Raw genomic sequence first — 18,324 nt, forward strand, 5'->3', positions numbered from 1 at the left:
TGCAGGAATACCAAGATGAGAGCTGCCCTGACAGTTGAGAAGCGAGTGGCAATAGCCCTATGGAAGCTTGCAGTGCATGCCTGCTACAGGTCAGTTGGGAATCAATTTGGACTGGGCAAATGTACTGTGGGGACTGCTGTGAGCCAAGTAGCCAATGCAATCACTGACATTCTGTTATCAAGGATAGTGACTCTGGGAAATGTGCAGGTCATACGAGATGGCTTTGCTGCAGTGGGGTTCCCTAACTGTGGTGGGGCAATAGATGGAACACATATCCCTATCTTGGCATCGGACCACCTTGCCAACCAGTACGTAAACCACAGGGGTACTTCTCAATGGTGCTGCCAGCACTGGTGGATCACAAAGGACCTTTCACCGACATCAATGTGGGATGGCTGGGAAAGGTGCATGGTGCTCACCTCTTTAGGAACTCAGCTGTTTGAGCAGCTGCAAGAAGGGACTTACTTCCCAGACCAGAAAATTACCATTGGGGATGTTGAAATGCCAATAGTTATCCTTGGGGACTCAGCCTACCCCTTGCTCCCATGGCTCATGAAGCTGTACACAGGCAGCCTGGACAGTAGTAAAGAGCAGTTCAACTATAGGCTGAGCAACTGCAGAATGGTGGTAGAATGTGTCTTTGGATGTTTAAATGCTCGCTGGCGTTGTTTGCTGACTAGGTTAGACCTCAGCACAACCAACATTCCCATTGTTATTGCTGCTTGCTGTGTGCTCCATAATATCTGTGAGAGTAAGGGGGAGACGTTTACGGCGGGGTGGGATGTTGAGGCAAATCACCTGGTGGCCAATTTTGAGCAGCCAGACACCAGGGCAATTAGAAGAGCACAGCTAGGCGCACTGCACATCAGAGAATCTTTGAAAACCAGTTTCATGACAGCCCAGGCTACGGTGTGACAGTTGTGTGTGTTCCTTCTTGATGCAAACCCGCCCCCTTTGTTGATTTTAATTTCCTGTAAGCCAACCACCCTCCCCTCTTCAATCGCAGCTGGAAATAAAGTAACTATTGTTTTGAAACCATGTGCTCTTTCTTTATTAATTAAAAAAAAAGTGAAATAACTGACAAGATAGCCCGGGTGGGGTGGGGTAGGGTGGGGGAGGAGGGAAAGACAAAGCCACACTGCTTATTGTAGCCACACTACAAATGAAAACTGTTTGAATGACAGCCTTCTGTTGCTTGGGCCGTCCTTGAGCCGCCCCCACTTCATTCTTGGGCATCTGGGTGAGGAGGATATGGGACTTGGGGAGGAGGGCAGGCAGTTATACAGTGGATGCAGGGGGTGGGGTGTATGTGCTCTTGTTGGCTTTCCTGTAGCTCCACCAGATGCCTCATCATGTCTGTTTGCTCCCCCATTAGCCTCAGCATCGTCTCCTGCCTCTTCTGATTGCGCTCACTTAATGCTTTGCTGACCTCCGCCACTGAACGGTTCCATTCATTCAGCTGTCAGTGCGGGAGGACTGCATGAGCTCGGAAAACATGTCATCGCGAGTGCATTTTTTTCACCTTCTAATCCACAATAACCTCAGGAACAGAGATGATAGGGGGAGCATAGAAACATTTGCACCTGTGGGGGAATAAAAAGGGAGAGTAAAATTTAAGATGATATAATCTGAGAACAAAAGGGAGACTCTTTCACCGTGAACTATAAAGCTGGGGTGTTTTGCCATGGAACTCTGGGATTCAGTCCTGCAAAGCCTTGGCGCATCAGATTGCGACCGACAATAGCCCAGCCCCTCACTCTAGCTGGCCATTAGATTGACTCGAGCTACAACAGACTGGTAACTATAAATATCAACTGGCAGGACTCTGTGTGTGTGTGTGTGTGTGAGACTGTTCCCCCTGAAAAGATCCCATGTGCTTTGTATGAGCATAACATCCTCGCTTCCTCCATATCCATATATCATTTCATACATGCTCTCATTGTTCTTATTTATAGCCTTCCCCTCTTCTAGAATCAAACCTACGTGTTTCTGCCAGGAAGGTCTTGAAATTTCTCACTTTTTCACTCCATATCTTTCAGACAGGTAAATATTATTTTTGATGTTCATTATTCATTCTTTCCATATGGTCAAACCATCTTAACTTTCCAATTATTATCCTGTTTGCAATTTAATTTTAAAATTTATATTATCTTCTTATCCTAACATTACTTACCCTGTTGATCAATGTTCTCTCGCACATATTTCTCAATAAAAGCATTCCCACTGCATTTATTTGGCTTTCATCCTAATATCATAAATTAAGAATATACCAGGGTAATGGAATTTATATTATTTTTATGCCTAATTTACAGATGGTGAAGCGAGGCCCAATCGACATATTTATCAAGCAGAGACATCTGGTTGCTAAACATGCAAGTAATTCTGAATCAGATGACGGCAATGTAAATAAAACCAAAGTATTGTCAACAAAAAGAATTTGTACTAGCTTTACTCGGAAATACGACTCCTCATACATTCAGTTCGGTTTTGTAGCCACGAATGATGGTGGAGTGCCAAAACCGCAGTGCGTTATTGGTGGCGATGTGTTGGCTAATGACGGAATGAAGCTGTCAAAGCTCAAGAGGCATTTAAATACAAAACATAATGAAATTAGTTCAAAGCCGAAAGAGTTCTTTGAAAGAAAGCATGTTGATTTAAAAGACCATCAGAAACAGATCTTTGAAGTGTCACACATAAATACTTGTGCTTTGTGAGCTTCTTATAAAGTAGCGCTTTGCATTGCTAAGGCTAAAAAGCCATACACAATCGGTGAGACACTAGTGATAGGCTGTATTAAAGATGTCTGTATGGAAATGCTGGGCCAGCCGGTGCAAAGAAAGTGGCTCAGGTGCCACTTTCAAATGACACTATAGCTCAATGAATTCACGATCTGGCTCATGATATGGAAGATCAGCTCATAGGACAGATTAAATTAGCAAAATACTTTTCTTTGCAGCTTGATGAATGTACAGACATTGCTAATACGGCAATACTGATGGTGTATATGAGCTTTGAACATGAGGGTGATTTGAAGGAAGAGCTTTTGTTTTCTGCTTCACTACCAACAAAAGCAACTAGTTCTGAAGTGTTCAAGACTGTAAGCGACTACATCATTAACAAATGTGGATTGGATTTCAAGTTTTGTGTAGGTGTATGTTCTGATGGCGCTGCTGCAATGAAAGGACAGCATTCTGGAGTGGTTTCCCAGATTAAGGCGCTTGCACCCAAATACAAGTCGACGCACTGCTTCCTTCACTGAGAAAGTCTTGCAACAAAAAAAATGTCAACAGAACTAAACAGTGTGCTCGGCAAAGTCATAAAAATTGTGAACCATGTAAAAGCGAATGTTTTAAATTCGAGACTATTTGCTGCATTATGTGATGATATGGGAGCTGATCATAAACAGCTCCTATTGCATGCCGATGTACATTGGTTATTGAGGGGAAAAGTCCTGTCAAGAGTATTTGAGCTCCGAAATGAGCTTGCCGAGTTTCTTCAGGACAAAAAAACAAATTGGTCACAATTGTTCCAAGATGTGGATTGGATAGCCAAGCTTACTTATTTGGCTGATATCTTTGCCATCTTTAATGATCTTAACACCTCCATGCAGGGAAGGATGGCTTCGTGTCTCACAATGGCAGACTAGATCGATGGACAGAAACGAAAGCTAAAAACATGGAAGAGTCGAGTGTCAAGAGATTGTTATGACATGTTTCACAACTTAGCAACAATCATTGCCGATGTTACATTGCAACCTTCCAGAAAGAGTATTCATATTTTTATCTAACTTCTCTGTGTATATATTGTGAACATAGCAATCTCAGCAATGCTACTGTCATAGTACATGGCGACTTTTTAAAGCCAAGTTGAAGGTTGTCCATGGATTCCACTTTCAAATGCCCAGGGCACTTTTTATTGTTAAAAGGAGATTTTAAAAAAGGATTATATGCAAAAGCTATGCAGATAAGTATTGAGCATAAGAGGGATTTTTTAGGAGGTAAACATTTATGTTTAACTACAGATTCTTAAAAAGTCTGTTTTCTTCTATAAGGCAACTCTGTGAAAGTTCAATTGACTGTATTATGTGTAGCATTTTTTTCTTCCCTTTTAAATTAAATACAGAGCTCAGTTAAGAGCTATCCATAATATTTTTTTCTCTCTCATTTCCAGATTTTTCACCTGCAGCTTCTAGTAACTTGTAAAAATATTAAGAAGACATTGGTAGTAACTCCAGAATTAAGCTTGCTTTGGGATTTGAACTCCATATTTCTGATTTACACTTAATCACTGGATTAAGTCTCCAAATCTGGCACAAGAACTCATCATAGTACAAGTGAATTTTCAATCTAATTTTAAATGCAATATTTTTCATCTCTTCCAAGATAAAATATTTTAAAATGTTTCCTTTGTGAAATGTTCCCTGTTTTCCTTGGATTTCTAGCTAAAGAACCAAAGTCATAAATGTCTTGAAAAACTCCAACATTTTCCCCCTCTCTCTCTCACACACCCACCCACCCACCCCTCTCTAACATACTGGCCGATTTTTGCCTTGTAGAATTAAATGCATCTTGCATCCCTTTCTTCAGGATGACCTAATTGAATGATGCCAAGATTAGCCACAGAAATAGTCAAGCACCATCAGCTGCTTCATTTTCTGATGCTGCCAGCCTACCTCTCTGGTCCACCAGCTCTACTCAGTATAGACTCTGGGGAGACAGGGCGGTGTCATGGACAGCATAGGTATAGGGGGTCATGGGGGGAAGGTGATCAAGGTGATGATGCTCTTGTGAGGGTATAAGGAGCACAGGGCTCAGCTGGGTAACGTAGACTGATAGGACTGTGAGCAGGCAATGAAAGAAGGGGGATGTGAAGGTGAACACTACATGCAGGGGCTGGTGTTGGTTGCTGCCTCACAGGCAACCTGGAGTCTCTATGGTACACCAGAGAGCATTACCTGGTGTTTCTGCAGAGATAAGTCATTGGTACTCATTCATCAGAGCATCCAGGATTCCCCATTGTACAGCTGAGACCTGGAAGTGCTGGTTTTTGAATACTGCTACATCAGCTCCTGAATGCACAAGTCAGCAGCACTGGGACCAAGTAAGATGGTTGGGAGTGGGGGAGTCATGGGACAAAACTAGGAATGTAATTGTGAGGCAGGGAGAGAAACCCAGTAATCTGAGGGATGTAGGTGAGGCCAACATGCCCTGCATCTTTCCCCCAGTTTTGCCCTTTTTAAGATGAAGAGAGACAGATTTTGAAAATAGATCAGGAAAAGATAAATATTTTGCAATAGAAGTGTGTGTGTGTGTGTGTGTGTGTGTGTGTGTGTGTGTGTGTGTGGTGGTGGGGGGGGGAGAAGACAGAGAAATTCACAGATGGAGGGAGATAGCAGGGAGAGCTGTGGATTTGGTTTCCATAATAATGCTCCTCTCCTCTCTATGCCTCCTTTTACATACCTACATTCATACTTCCCCTTCGGTGTTCCCATGAGGTTTCTAGGAGGTTTTTGCTCTTCACCCTTCCAAGCTGTAGTCCCAAAGTGGTGGATCTCCACAACCCTCTCAGATCTTGTCTCTCCTCCAATAAAAAGGAAGCTCGGAAGAGGCAGAAGCTGCCTCATGAGTAGAGTTTGTAGCTGCACTCTGGAGGCAGCTTCAGCGGCAAATCTCCATCTCCCATCATAAAAAGAGGCATGGGGTTGGGAGGGAGGGAGGAAGGGAAATACACACCACTGAAATAGTCTCAGGACAGAAACTATGAGCTTCATTCAGAAGGCAACTGTAGCGGGGTGGTTACCTGCTCCTACCCTTCGGGGTGGAAAACAGCCCAGGAGAGGGCTGTGGCTGGGGCAAGAAGCCTGGGCTGATTAGGGAAGTTAGGCTCAGCTGTGACCAAGCCCCAGTCAGGCCCAGCTGGCCTCTATAAAAGGGAGTGAGCCAGAGGCCCAGGCAATCTCCCTCTGGCTGTAGAGGGAGAAGGGCCTGGCTGCAGGGAGCTAGAGACAGGGTACCTGAGTGGAGCAGGGCTGTGGAAAGGCAGAGGAACTGGGGAGCTCCAGCCTGGAAAGCCCCAGGCTGTGGCCTAGCACAAGGCCAACAGGTACTGGGGGTTGCCGAGGGCAGCCCAGGGGTAGGCAAAGGCAGCAGGTCCAAACCCAACCTTGCCAGTGATGAGTAGGCTGATACTGCAGTCTGCCCCAGGGCGTGGGAGCTAGATGATGACTGGCAATAGCCTGATACTGAGGTGAGGTGGGGATAGTGGGTGGGGGTTTCCTGGGGAGGAGAGACCCTGAGAGAAATGGGTTACCGCCAGGGGGCAGCACCCCAGATAATAGGGCACCAGAGTCCAGAGAGGGACATGGGGGCCAAGTGAACAGGTGGATAACCGGGCTGCAGAGGGCACTCTGGAGCTGGAACAAGCTAATTCCTGGAAGTCACCAGCAGGAGGCGCTGCAGGGGTGAGCCTGCTCCTTTACAGCAACTTTTTTCTATGATGAACCTCCTGTAATTTGCCACAAGGAAGACCTGATCTGACAGACCTGAGACGGCCCAACACTCTGGGACTACAACGAGAGAAGATGAAGACCTCTTGCAATCCCTGCAGATGGGGGGGACATCTATCATTCCTGTTCTCAGCACAGCTAGTTCCCCCACAAGGATGCTTACCCCCTCATACTATTCCATGATTCTGTTAACCTCTCCCAAGCCTCCCCAACAGGGCTATGTACCCTCAGGAGCATGAGGGTGAGGGAGGGAATCAGGTATGTCTATGTTAATGTCTTGGCACATGAAGTACTCCCCTTGCATAGCTTTATCAGCTCCATGTCACATCAAATTTCCTAACCTCTAAGGCTTCCTATCACTGAAAAGTATGGGAATGACTCCCAGCCAGAGCACTGAATGGGAGAAACAAGAAACAAGGCTCTGTGGACAATCTGGCATGAGGCGGAACTGCATGTTTCTGTGCCGTGGAAGGCACTTGATTTGTTAATGCCAGAGCACTGCTGCCTTGGCGCACTGGGGAGCCAGAGCAGTAGCACTGGAGACGCTCTCCATGTAGAAGTAAGTGGTTGCATTTTGTTTGTTCAACAGCTTTGTGACTGGAGTTTAAGGTACTCTACTATCTTTCATGCAGGTGGAGGGAGGAGGAATGTGTGTTATGGGAAGGAAAAAGTGGTGAAGGTTAAATTTTAGTTCAAGGAGTTAAGTTAGGACTTAACTAATGATTTCAAGACATTATTTTTGGTCCAATATGCACTTGAAAAACCTTAACTTTTTTTTTAATTGTTTTCATTAGAGCAATATATATTAAGTACAGATGACCAAACGTGATATTTTCCTGTGGTTTTATACCTTAGCTATGGTTCTCTTTTGTCATTACAAGAAATCATATGCAGCCAAGTGCCATAATCTGATATTTCATTGCCCCCATTTTTTTAGGACTGCAAAATAACTGTGTTAAAGGGAAGCAAGAAAAAACAGAAAACATAGAAAAGATGTTATTTAAATGGAGGCATGCTATTATTATCAATTCTGTCACTTGACTATAAAGATGGAGAATATATTCTCTTATGCAGCATTTAACTCCCCTCCCACCTAATTTCAGGAACACTTTCTATATGAGAATTCCCTTCTCAGTGTGCATAATCATATCATAGATTCACATATATAATTCTCCCTAACTCCCTTGTGAATTACAAAAGTAATGTATGTACAGACTAGCAAAACAAAGACTTCTTCCCCAGAGAGAGCTATAGAGACATTTCTTGAGGCTTTGTCTTAAGGAAATGTCTCTTTCTTAAGTCCAGATATTTAAACTATGAATTGTTATGGGACAATAAATGTCCCAGAAAATGTTATTTCATATTACCAGTTACCACCTCTGTCAGTCTATCTACCCAATCTAGAAGTATTTCCATTTCCATTTTTTTCTCAGTCCATCCTTGTCACACATTCTCTGACAAGGATGGACTAAAAAAAAATAAACTCAGTAGGCCAAATGTGGTTCTCATATAAGTGGACATAACTCTGCTGAAGACAATGAAGTCACACACCTGCTCATGCCAGCGATGGATTTTGGCCCACTATGTGCTTATGTGATTAATGTCTGTGGCTAATATTTTCAAAAACACTTAAGTGACATAACAGAAGAATAGAGCAAAATTATTTCCAGTGAAAAATGTAGATTTGGCACCACAGGAATATTTTATATTTTCTAAATTGACATTGGTTTCACGTTTTTTTTTTTTTGGTAAATTAAAACTTAAAAAATCTGGAAAAAATGGAAACACTTTGTTCCAACATTTTAAAAAAGAAGTGTTTCGTTTTTTGGCTTAAAACAAACATTTCTTTAAAAGACTCGTTTAATTTTATTTTACAAAATTAAACAAAAATATTTAAAAAATTTTGAAATCAAAACAAAACATTTAAATTTGCAAAAAAATGATTTTTTTTTCAATTTTTCAGAATTGCCAATGACCTGAAAAATTCCTTATTTGCACAGTTTCACACAAGAGCTTGTCTCATTTTCAAAAGTGACAGGCACTTGACGGTCTAAGTCTCACTTAAAGTCAATGGGACATCAGGATTTTAAATGCCTAAATCATTTCTGAAAATTTAATCTTATGTCTGAGATAGCATCAAAATCTTTGGAGTTTGTGGGGACTATGCTTGTTTACTCAAACAACTATAAAAATGAAAATGAAAAGTTCAGGTGAAATCTTAAAAAAAAAAATTTAAACATTTTCTTTTGAAAAATATTAGTAAATATTTCAGCCCCCTCCACTCCCCCAGGAATGGTTGAGTCCTCTGTGAAATATAGAGGTTTTAATCCTGCTTTAACAACAAATCAACACAATCTTAACTATGAAGTCTCTAATAATGTCTGCATAATAACAGTATGCACAATTGTTTTTCATGAATTCTGTTCCTATTTCGTCCTCCCACCCCTAGTTTTATAAATGAACTCTTTCCATTTGAGGCACTTTCCTTTTAAAATGTCATTGATGTCATAAAATTATGCTTCATTGGAATGAATAATGATACACCTAAAACATCACAAGCCAAAACCAGTGTCAAAAACTCTATGGCTGTCATTGAATAACTGTAAAAATGAGAGGGAAAAGAATGTATATTTTTATCACACTTACATTTGTTTTGTTACATACTACAGCTACTGAATGCTAACACCACACACAATTCATCAACTGTTAATTAAAGGAGCAAATATTTACTGAAAATACCACCTCTGGCAAATATGTATATGCTTTGAGATAGCCACAATTGAATATCAATATTAAGCTAATAACATTCTCATCAACCCAGTCACTCTGGAACAGATTGAGAAACAAATGATGTTAACACGCTATATTTAATGTCTTGTTTTGATAGACTTGGTATGCAAAGAGATGAGGATTTTAGAAAGAATAAAGTAATTTAGAAGTATACTATAAAGTCTGAATCATCTTTGGTTTATAAGTTTTATAGATGTCCATCTGTTTCCATGAACAATATCTAGACACAATTTATTTCTGTATAACCTCCAGATAGTTATATGGATTATGTGGACAATTTGAAGAGAAAGCGTCCCCACTAAGGATATCTTAGACTTGCAACCTGGCTAGTTAGCCTGAGTGGCTTCTGGCACTGACCAAATTTTTTATGTTGCAAAAAGATCTAGCACCATGGAGAGTGCTCACCCTTAGTAAACTGTGTGTACTAGATTTTCAAGGCACCCGTGCCTCTGACTGGCAATTGCTTCCCTAATTACACAAACCATTGCAATTGTATGCACGTCGGGCCTGAGCCAAAGGCTACTGAAATGTACTGATGTAAGGACTTCAGATCAAGCCCATAAACATTTTCAGCAAGCTGTGCTTTAGACTCTAAAACCGTCCATTTAAGCAAGAACAAATGGGCAGTTCTGTGATTATGGCCATCAGTCAAATGGTCAAGGGTGTACAGATTAGGTACCTAGTGTGCAGCTGAACTTTGGTGACATATTATCAGAAAAGTTGCAAAATTCAACAGACAGAGAAATCACTGTGCATTATAGACTTCACTCTACTAAGCTTATGACATGTAAAGTCTACAGAGTTATTGGGTTTTTTTTGCCATAAATTGAACCTAATTCAGACAGTTTTTTAATTTTCTATTTTGACCTTATTAAATGTAGAGAACTTTCAGCTTTTATCTCTCAAGTGGTGATACACTGTCTGTGTATCTTACATAAGGTATTTGGTGCCAGTCCCACTGCATCTAGATGCCCATTAGCCTTCCTCAGATAGTCAACAGAAAAGGGGAGCACAGTATCAGTGGTCATTCAATATAAACTAAATTATAAGCACAATAATTTATTCCATACAAAAAACTACATTAAAAGAACATTATCGAGGTTGCAAAGCCACACACTCAAAAGTGAGGAAATGCCAATCTTAATTCACCCCATTTGTGCATACTCATTATGATAACTGTGTTATATACTACTATTTTCTACAGGGCCCTTACCTCTTTCAGAGCACAGAATGGTATTTATTCTGTGAGCAGCTAGTCAATATTTCTAATCATTGTTCAATGGTTGGCCCCATGACTTATTTACTGCACCCTATTGAAAATCTGCTCTGAAGACAGAATTACTAATTTCCCCTTGGACTTCTTTATGGTGCTAATCACTAGAGTATTTGTCAAGTATCAGAGGGGTATCTGTGTTAGTCTGGATCTGTAAAAGCAGCAAAGACATGCATCCGACAAAGTGGGTATCCACCCACGAAAGCTCATGCTCCAATACATCTGTTAGTCTATAAGGAGCCACAGGACTCTTTGCTGCTTTTAGAGTATTTGTGTGCTTCACAAATGTTAGTGAATTAATTTTCACAACCCTGTGAGGTACAAGGGTGGTATTATGCCCATTTTACAAATTTGGAACGGAGGCACAGAGCAATTCAAATAAAAATATCTGCTAATTTTGGGTGCCCACAGGGCTGGCTCTACTGTTTTTGCCTCCCCAAGCAGTGCACCGAATTGCCTCCGCGGACAGCGGGGGCAGTCCGTGTGCCATTAGGGCGGCATGCGCGTGACTCTACTTTCCCCTCAGCCCCAAACTGCTCCTGTCCCTGCTCCTCCAGGCTGGCCGGGGTGCTTAGCGGGGTGACGCGCAGATCCCAGCACACGTCACTGACCTGCCAGGACCAAGCTGGAGCTCCCCGCGACAAAATATCGGAAACCCCCCACCCGACCCGCTGGTGCCATTGCAACTTGTCCAACCAGCACACCCAGCCGTGGGAGGAACGTTCCAGCTTCAGGAAGGGCCGGCCTGGAACGGGGCAGGGAGTGTTACCCGGCCCCTGGGGGGAGCTACGCAGGGGTAACACATGTCCCTCACATCTACCCCATCAGGCCTAGGCTGCCCAACGGGACACCTCTCCCTCCAGCCACGCCCGGGCCGGGCTGACCCATTACTCTGCAAGGCTGTTGTGGCTTGGCCCCAGCTGGCCGCCTACAGGCGCCGCCCGAGTTACATGGGACTCCGGCACTCTGCCGACTGAGCTCCGGCCCAGTGCTGGTGCATGTGGAGTGTCTGCGTTCCTATCTCCCCAGGCCCTACTCGGCCTGCTGGGGATGGCTCGGGAGGAGCCAGCTCTGAACCTGGCCCCAGACACCACTGGGCTGGACACTTGCAACTGGCTATGGCAGGGGTATTGTGCTAGGAGGGAGCAGTCTGTGTGCCTTTAGGGCAGCGCACACGTTTCCGCCGTGGCGGCAATTCAGCGGCAGCTTCTGTCTTCAGACAGAAGACAGAAGCTACGCCGCCATGGACAGCTGAACATAGAAGCTGCTGCTGAATTGCTGCTGCTGCCACGGAAACGTGCCTGCCGCCCTAAGGGCACACGGACTGCCCCTGCCGTCCACAGCGGCAATTCAGCACGCTGCTTGGGGGCAAAAACACAGGGACTGCTGCCCCTTGTAGATTGCCGCCCCAAGCACCTGCTTGGGATGCTGGTACCTGGAGCCAGCCCTGGGTGCCCAGTTGGAGATACTTGTGACCCAATTTTCTGAGTATTTAGTATTATATTGCCCTGTGTTTATTCAAAGCACAGCTTTGAGAGAGGCACTGGTTGTCTGAGGTGGCTGCACCTTCTCCTCTCCTGTTAAGCTGTCCCTCACAGCACCAGCAGCCCAGGTACCCCTCCAGGCACGGAGAGAAAGCCAATGAGTCAGGGGAACTGGCTTCAGCACACACACATTGCTCCTCCCCCAAATATAGCACTCAAACTATGCTGATGGGGGGGAAAGCAACTGCCTCTGGGGCTCCACCTCAGCCCTCACTGCCCTTTAGGCAGTGTTTAAATCCTCAGCTCATCCTTGCCCCATCACAACAGAGTGTGATGCCCCCAGTGCCCAGGCCACCTGACAGATTGCGCCGCAGTGCCACTGGAGGGGACTGTTCCTGGGTATCTGCTCCAGGCAGCACTGGGGCTGCAGCTCCTCGGGCTCGTCTACCTGCGGCAGCTGGGATGGGATTCTGCAACTTTTGTTCACAGATTGTGGCAGTTGTGGTGCTGAATTGTAGCAAGATCTGGAAGCCTCTGCCCCACCTCTCCCTCTGTCTGCTCTGCACAGTGTACCACTTCACAGAACCCGGTATCCCCAGGGGATACATCCTCTACAGACAGGGCTCTCCTGGACACATCCAGTCCCCAATCTGCCGTCTCTTGAGGACACACCCAGAATTCCCCATGCTCTTGGGCCTTCTCCCTTCCAAGGATATTTCCCTGTTCTGGTTTAAACTGCATGCAAGAAGCAAAGCATGGCTGCACTCCTCCTCACGTACATCCTCTCTCCAGAGCCCAAGGCATGACAACCTTCTCCCTCCACTCTCTGGTGAAACAGAAACCTTCCCCCAAGACCATGGTGGTGAGCAACCCCCTTGGCAGGGGCACATGTGTGACTCTCACACTGCCAGGAAGGTGACTCCTGGGTCTTACCCAAGATGCACAAACCAGTATGCCGAGTAACAGGATGCAATTAAGAGGGAGGAAACTCCGTCTTAGGCTGTGAAACAGTCTCACAAGGGAAGGGCTGGAAACCCCAAGGCTTTGGACTTTTGAAAAGAGACTGGACAAAACCTAGTATAAGGCGTAGCCCTGCCCTAGCAGAGAGATAGCCAAGCTGGGATGATTACAGAGGACTTCCTCTCATCTAATTCCAGCCCACTATTCTGGGAGTACAAATCCTTGTACTAAAGACCTGGCGCCTAGATCCCATTGATCTTGGATTGTGAATTAGAGCCCTGTCATGCAATTCTTATGGGTCAGTAGTGTAGAACAGATGTTCTCAAACTTCATTACACCACAACCCCCTTCTGATAACAAAAATTACTACGCTACCCCAGGAGGGGAGACTGAAACCTGAGCCCACTTGAGCCTCACCGCCCCAGGCAGGGCAGCCAAGGCCAAAGCCCAGGGGCTTCTGTTCCAGATTGGGAGGCTGCAGGGTTGTAACCTGAGCCCCACTGTCCAGGGCTGAAGCCCTTGGACTTCGGCTTCAGCCCCGGGCAGTTGGGCTCAGGCTTTGGCTTCAGCCCTGGGCCCCTTTAATCAGGGTTGTGACCCACTTTGGGGTCCCAACCCCCAGTTTCAGACCCCCCAGTGTAGATCCTGCTGTTAGCACAGCTGTTAGCCGGTGCTCTTGTGTTTCTCTGAACCCTTACGCTCGGGACTGAGTGCATCCCCATGATATTGTGAGCATGTGTTCTGACACTGCTAGCCTGCTGTGTGGATCCTAGTGTGTTTGTACTGTGAATTTTTGGCACTCACACCCTATTATATGTATCTCATTGTGCTGGTAGTGCTAGTGCCCTGGTCTAATGACATTATGCTAGAAATATGAAGACTGAAAATAGTGCCCTGGTGTGATGGTCACTCTGGGCTGTTGATGTGAACCGTCTATTGTTGTGTGCAGTCTGGTTAGCAGAGCAACTTGAGCATGCTTCATGAGGACAGAATCTTCTGAGATTTTAGCTGTTAAGATCTAACAAGTCTCTACTGTTAATGTGTGAACTATGATTTTTCAAAGGCTTATAACATGGCCAAATTTAGGTGGATTCACAGGGATGGCAAAAGGGCTCATCCCTAACACAAAGGCCACCCCCGCCCCCTTTGTTAAGTTTCAAGTCCCTGCTCCAAAGTCTGGGCACTAGAGCATTCCAAAGTAGAGGTCACCAGATTTTTTTTTTTAACATTGAACAACACTGCATTTTTCTCTAGGTGCATTCTCATACCAGTAATACCACCAATACCCGCAAGCACCTGCACACTCACTCCAACAACTGCAAGTTCAAAAAAAAACAACAATCCATCATGGAACAGATTCCTGGAATGGAAAATTTCAGCCCAACCAGTTAAAGTCTGGCAAAAATATAAGCAATTGAAAACAATCTTTTATAATTGTACATGTTGGGCATCCTTAATAATAGGCAGTACTACCTGTCCCACCAATAATATTGGCAAAGTAACCATTAAACTGATCTCTATTAGACTTTGATGATTAGATTAACTTGTATACTTGGGTCTCTTTCTTCTACTAAGTTGTATAGCTGTGGTTGTGTTTCTGTAGTTTTGTTTCCCCCAGTTCCTTGTTTAATAGAACGTTACCCACCTGTCGTCTTCCTATGCTTTATTGTCTTGCTTGATATTGCATCTAATCATGTTGGTTCATAAACTTAACATCTCTTTAAATAGCACAGCATGTATCAGAGGACTAATTAGTTAACTGCTTCCTTATGAGCATTTATTAGACATTCCCAAAACTCCTGTTGCATTGCTGGCATACTCAACTAACCTCAGTTCATTTCACTGAGAAAAAAGGAGGTTCAATACACGGGAAAAGGCTGTGCTCAGTGGATGGGTGTTTCCCTTAGGGTATGTCCATACTGCAATAAAAAAAAAAAACCCTGTGGCACCGAGTCTCAGAGCCCAGGTAAGTTGACTGGGGCTGGCAGGGATCAGGCTGCAGGGCTAAAAACTGTAGCTGACCAGGCTCAGTCTGGAGCCCGGGCTCTGAGACACAAACCCTTATGGGATTTCAGGGTCCAGGTTCCAACCTGAGCCCAAATGTCTACATGGCTGTTTTCAGCTCCACGAACCCAAGTTAGCTGATCCAAGCCAGCTGTGGTCTTTTAGCCCAGGGTCTTTTATTGCAGTGTAGATGTATCATCAGTGTCTCCATAATGGCTGCTGCTATGTTTTGCCTTCACGGGGAGCAAACATAGTTACGATCTAAATTACTTTTCTTTGAGATTAATTGAGATAACAGATGGTGGTCCAGTAAAAGATATTACTTCATTAACCTTGTCTCTCTAAAGAAGAAGGAACAAAGTTGCAAAGCTGTGTGCTCTCACTGGGGTTTGGTGTTTCTGTACCACCCCTTGCTAGAGGCTGTGTCTAAAGGCTACAAACACAGCTTACAGTAACAAATAATTTGATAGAAACTTTAAATTGCAAACATTTAAAAAAAGTGAGTTTAATATTTATTCCAAATTCAACACACAGCACTAACTTATTTTGGAGAGGGGACGGGAATGGGAGATATGTTAAGGATTCTTGAGAATCAAATTTGCATTTTAGGAAGTAGGCCTACCCCAGTTTGGGGGAGATGGTCTACATATTCAGACTATTAGAGGCTGAGATTTAAGAGGTGGTTTATCTAAAAGGAAACCCCAATCTTAAGCCAAACCCTTACAAGTAAAAAATTGAAACCAAAAGTTATGTTTTCCCAGAATATTCCCCTTGGAAAATATATAGCTATAGAGGTTTTTTCTTTCTTTCTTTGCTCTCATTCATCAAATGGCTGAGTAAATGATCAATCCAATGAAATAAGCTCTGATGCTTTGTTACCTCTTTGGTTAATCATATTCATTGCACAGTGCTGCACTGAAAGTGGCCCATGGGGCTGCATTGAAAAGGCTGTTCTAATCATCTAAAGAGACAGAGGAATGGGCTTTTCTCCAGAAGAAATAAACAAAGGAGAAAAATATATCCTCCAGAGTTGTCAGTCAGCAACAAGCAATATTCACTCTCACTCATACGTGCTTTTAAGCTGAGGTAAGTAATTTTGGTCATAATGTTTGAACTGGTGTGTTTATTTAAAACAACACAATAATCCACCACTACAAAAAATAAAAACAATCATTTTCCATTCATTGTTAAGCTTATCCAGTGAACATCAAGCAGATTTTTAGAATAGGCAATTCCTGGGTCAACAAGCACATGTTGTTTCTCAACATGGTACTCATTGGCATACGCCTACCCGCAGCTGGCTAAAGGCACTGGTCATGGTGAGACACAAAGCAAAATACATTTAAACATGGCTTAATGCAGTGCATGAAGTACTTAGGTTTTCTGAGTCTGCTGCTGGCTTTCTATTTGGGTAACAAAATAAGTGCAGCTATAGAAAGGAATTTGAATATTGCTAAGTAAGTCTGAAATCTACCATTACCAGAATTAATGTATTAATGGGGATTCAATGCCTCAGGGGGTGGATACTGAGATCTACTGCTTTTTATCTTTGTTACCAGTTGAAATCCAGCCCAGATTGGTAGCAACAGACAGTTGCTTCCAACTCATAGCTGTTAGGTTGACCTTATGAAATGACATTGATGATCTTAGTCCAGTTCCAAATGAACACATGTGCCACCATCCACCCTCTCCCTCCCCTCGGCAAGGTGGGCTATCTCAACAAAGAGACCAAGGAAATGAATTGGGATAGTCTAGTCTCATTGTCCAAAAAACGCAAAACATAAGCAGAGCAACAGTGAAAAGTTGTATGAATTTTAAAATTATTTTGGCATTAACAATCTAAGGTGGCATTAGTATACATTTATTTCTCAAGGTAGGAGTTCTAACCTGACAGTGCCCCTTTAAATTAAAGGAGTTAAAATAAAAAAAAGTTAACAGGACGGCCACAAGCTGCACAGTTATAATAAAAGTGTTGGGATCTACTGTCCTCTTGATTTGTTGGTGTAGGGGAGGAAACTGATGTTACTCTAAAGTAATGCACAGGTGTCAAGTATCATTAATAATAACTGATCTAGTCATAATGTAATTAATCATTCAAATTATTATAATCAGTTAACAATTAGTCATTTTAATAGCTCTATAAATGTGCATGGTACTTTACAGACATACAGGAAAACATATTATCCATCCTGAAAAACAGACAGACAAGAAAAACAAAGTCACAGAACAATATAAGTGAGGGAAGATATCAAAACATTTTACTTATTTTTCAGCTTTAAATAATAATGAACACACACACACACACACACACACACACTCTAGGCACCATATAATGATGCCCATACCAGTATTAGTGGAGAAGAGAACAAGGTCATTGTAACCTATACATTATTTCAACATATACATTATAGTCATATAATGGATGAGTCACCAATAGCCCAATAACCAATAATTGAAAGCTGCAGAATAGGTTTCATTGTTATATAACACATAGCTGCAATGTTACATGCAACTGATTTGTTGTTAAACACCCTTGCCCAACAATTAGCTATTAATATTGTCCTCCTCCATATGACAGAAAGCTTTGCTGTTTGGTGGTTTTCTTATTGCTTCATTAGCAACGCTTTTAATTAAACAATACTGAGGGAGATGCAAAGGCAGATGCATTTCCTAGGGACTAATGATTGGCTGGAAGGAATTTATAACCAAAAGGCTCCAACAAGGACCATTAACCCCAGCTAATCATTAATTCTTAGGGAGTGCTTTGCAGTTGGTTTATTACTTTTGTTACGAAATTAACATTGACCACACGGGGTTTTGTAACCAGTGATGCAGTTTCATCTAGCACGTACAGGGTGCTTTAATACAATTAATGCCCTGTACAGTAGCCAATCAGATATCTTGAAACATCTTTCATTCTATTTATCTTTATAAAAGGGATAGACATTCATATACTTTTAATTTTCTTTTCCTTTTGTGGTTTGACTAAAATTTTAAAGTGTTTGAGCAGTTTTTATTCAGGCGAAGCTCCCTCTGAAATCAATGGGAGTGTTGCCATGAGGAAAGCCCAGGGCCAGCTCCAGGCACCAGCTTATCAAGCATGTGCTTAGGGCGGCAACTCCGAAGCGGGGCGGCACTTTCAGGTATTGGGCGGCAATTTGGCGGAGGGCCCCTCACTCCCGCTCGGAGCGAAGGACCACCTGCTGAATTGCTGCAGATCGCGACCACGGCTTTTTTTTTTTTTGGCTGCTTGGGGTGGCAAAACCCCTGGAGTTGGCCCTGGGAAAGCCACACTAAAAACTAGAGCA

At 43.3% G+C, this 18,324-nt stretch overlaps 1 pseudogene; it reads left to right on the top strand.

Annotated features, from left to right (window-relative positions):
* Positions 1-2,312: 2,312 nt before the first annotated feature.
* LOC120397319 lies at positions 2,313-14,404 on the top strand (annotated as a pseudogene).
* Positions 14,405-18,324: the final 3,920 nt, after the last annotated feature.

This window comes from Mauremys reevesii, linkage group 2 (assembly GCF_016161935.1).
Source record: "Mauremys reevesii isolate NIE-2019 linkage group 2, ASM1616193v1, whole genome shotgun sequence".
Lineage (NCBI taxonomy): Eukaryota > Metazoa > Chordata > Testudines > Geoemydidae > Mauremys > Mauremys reevesii.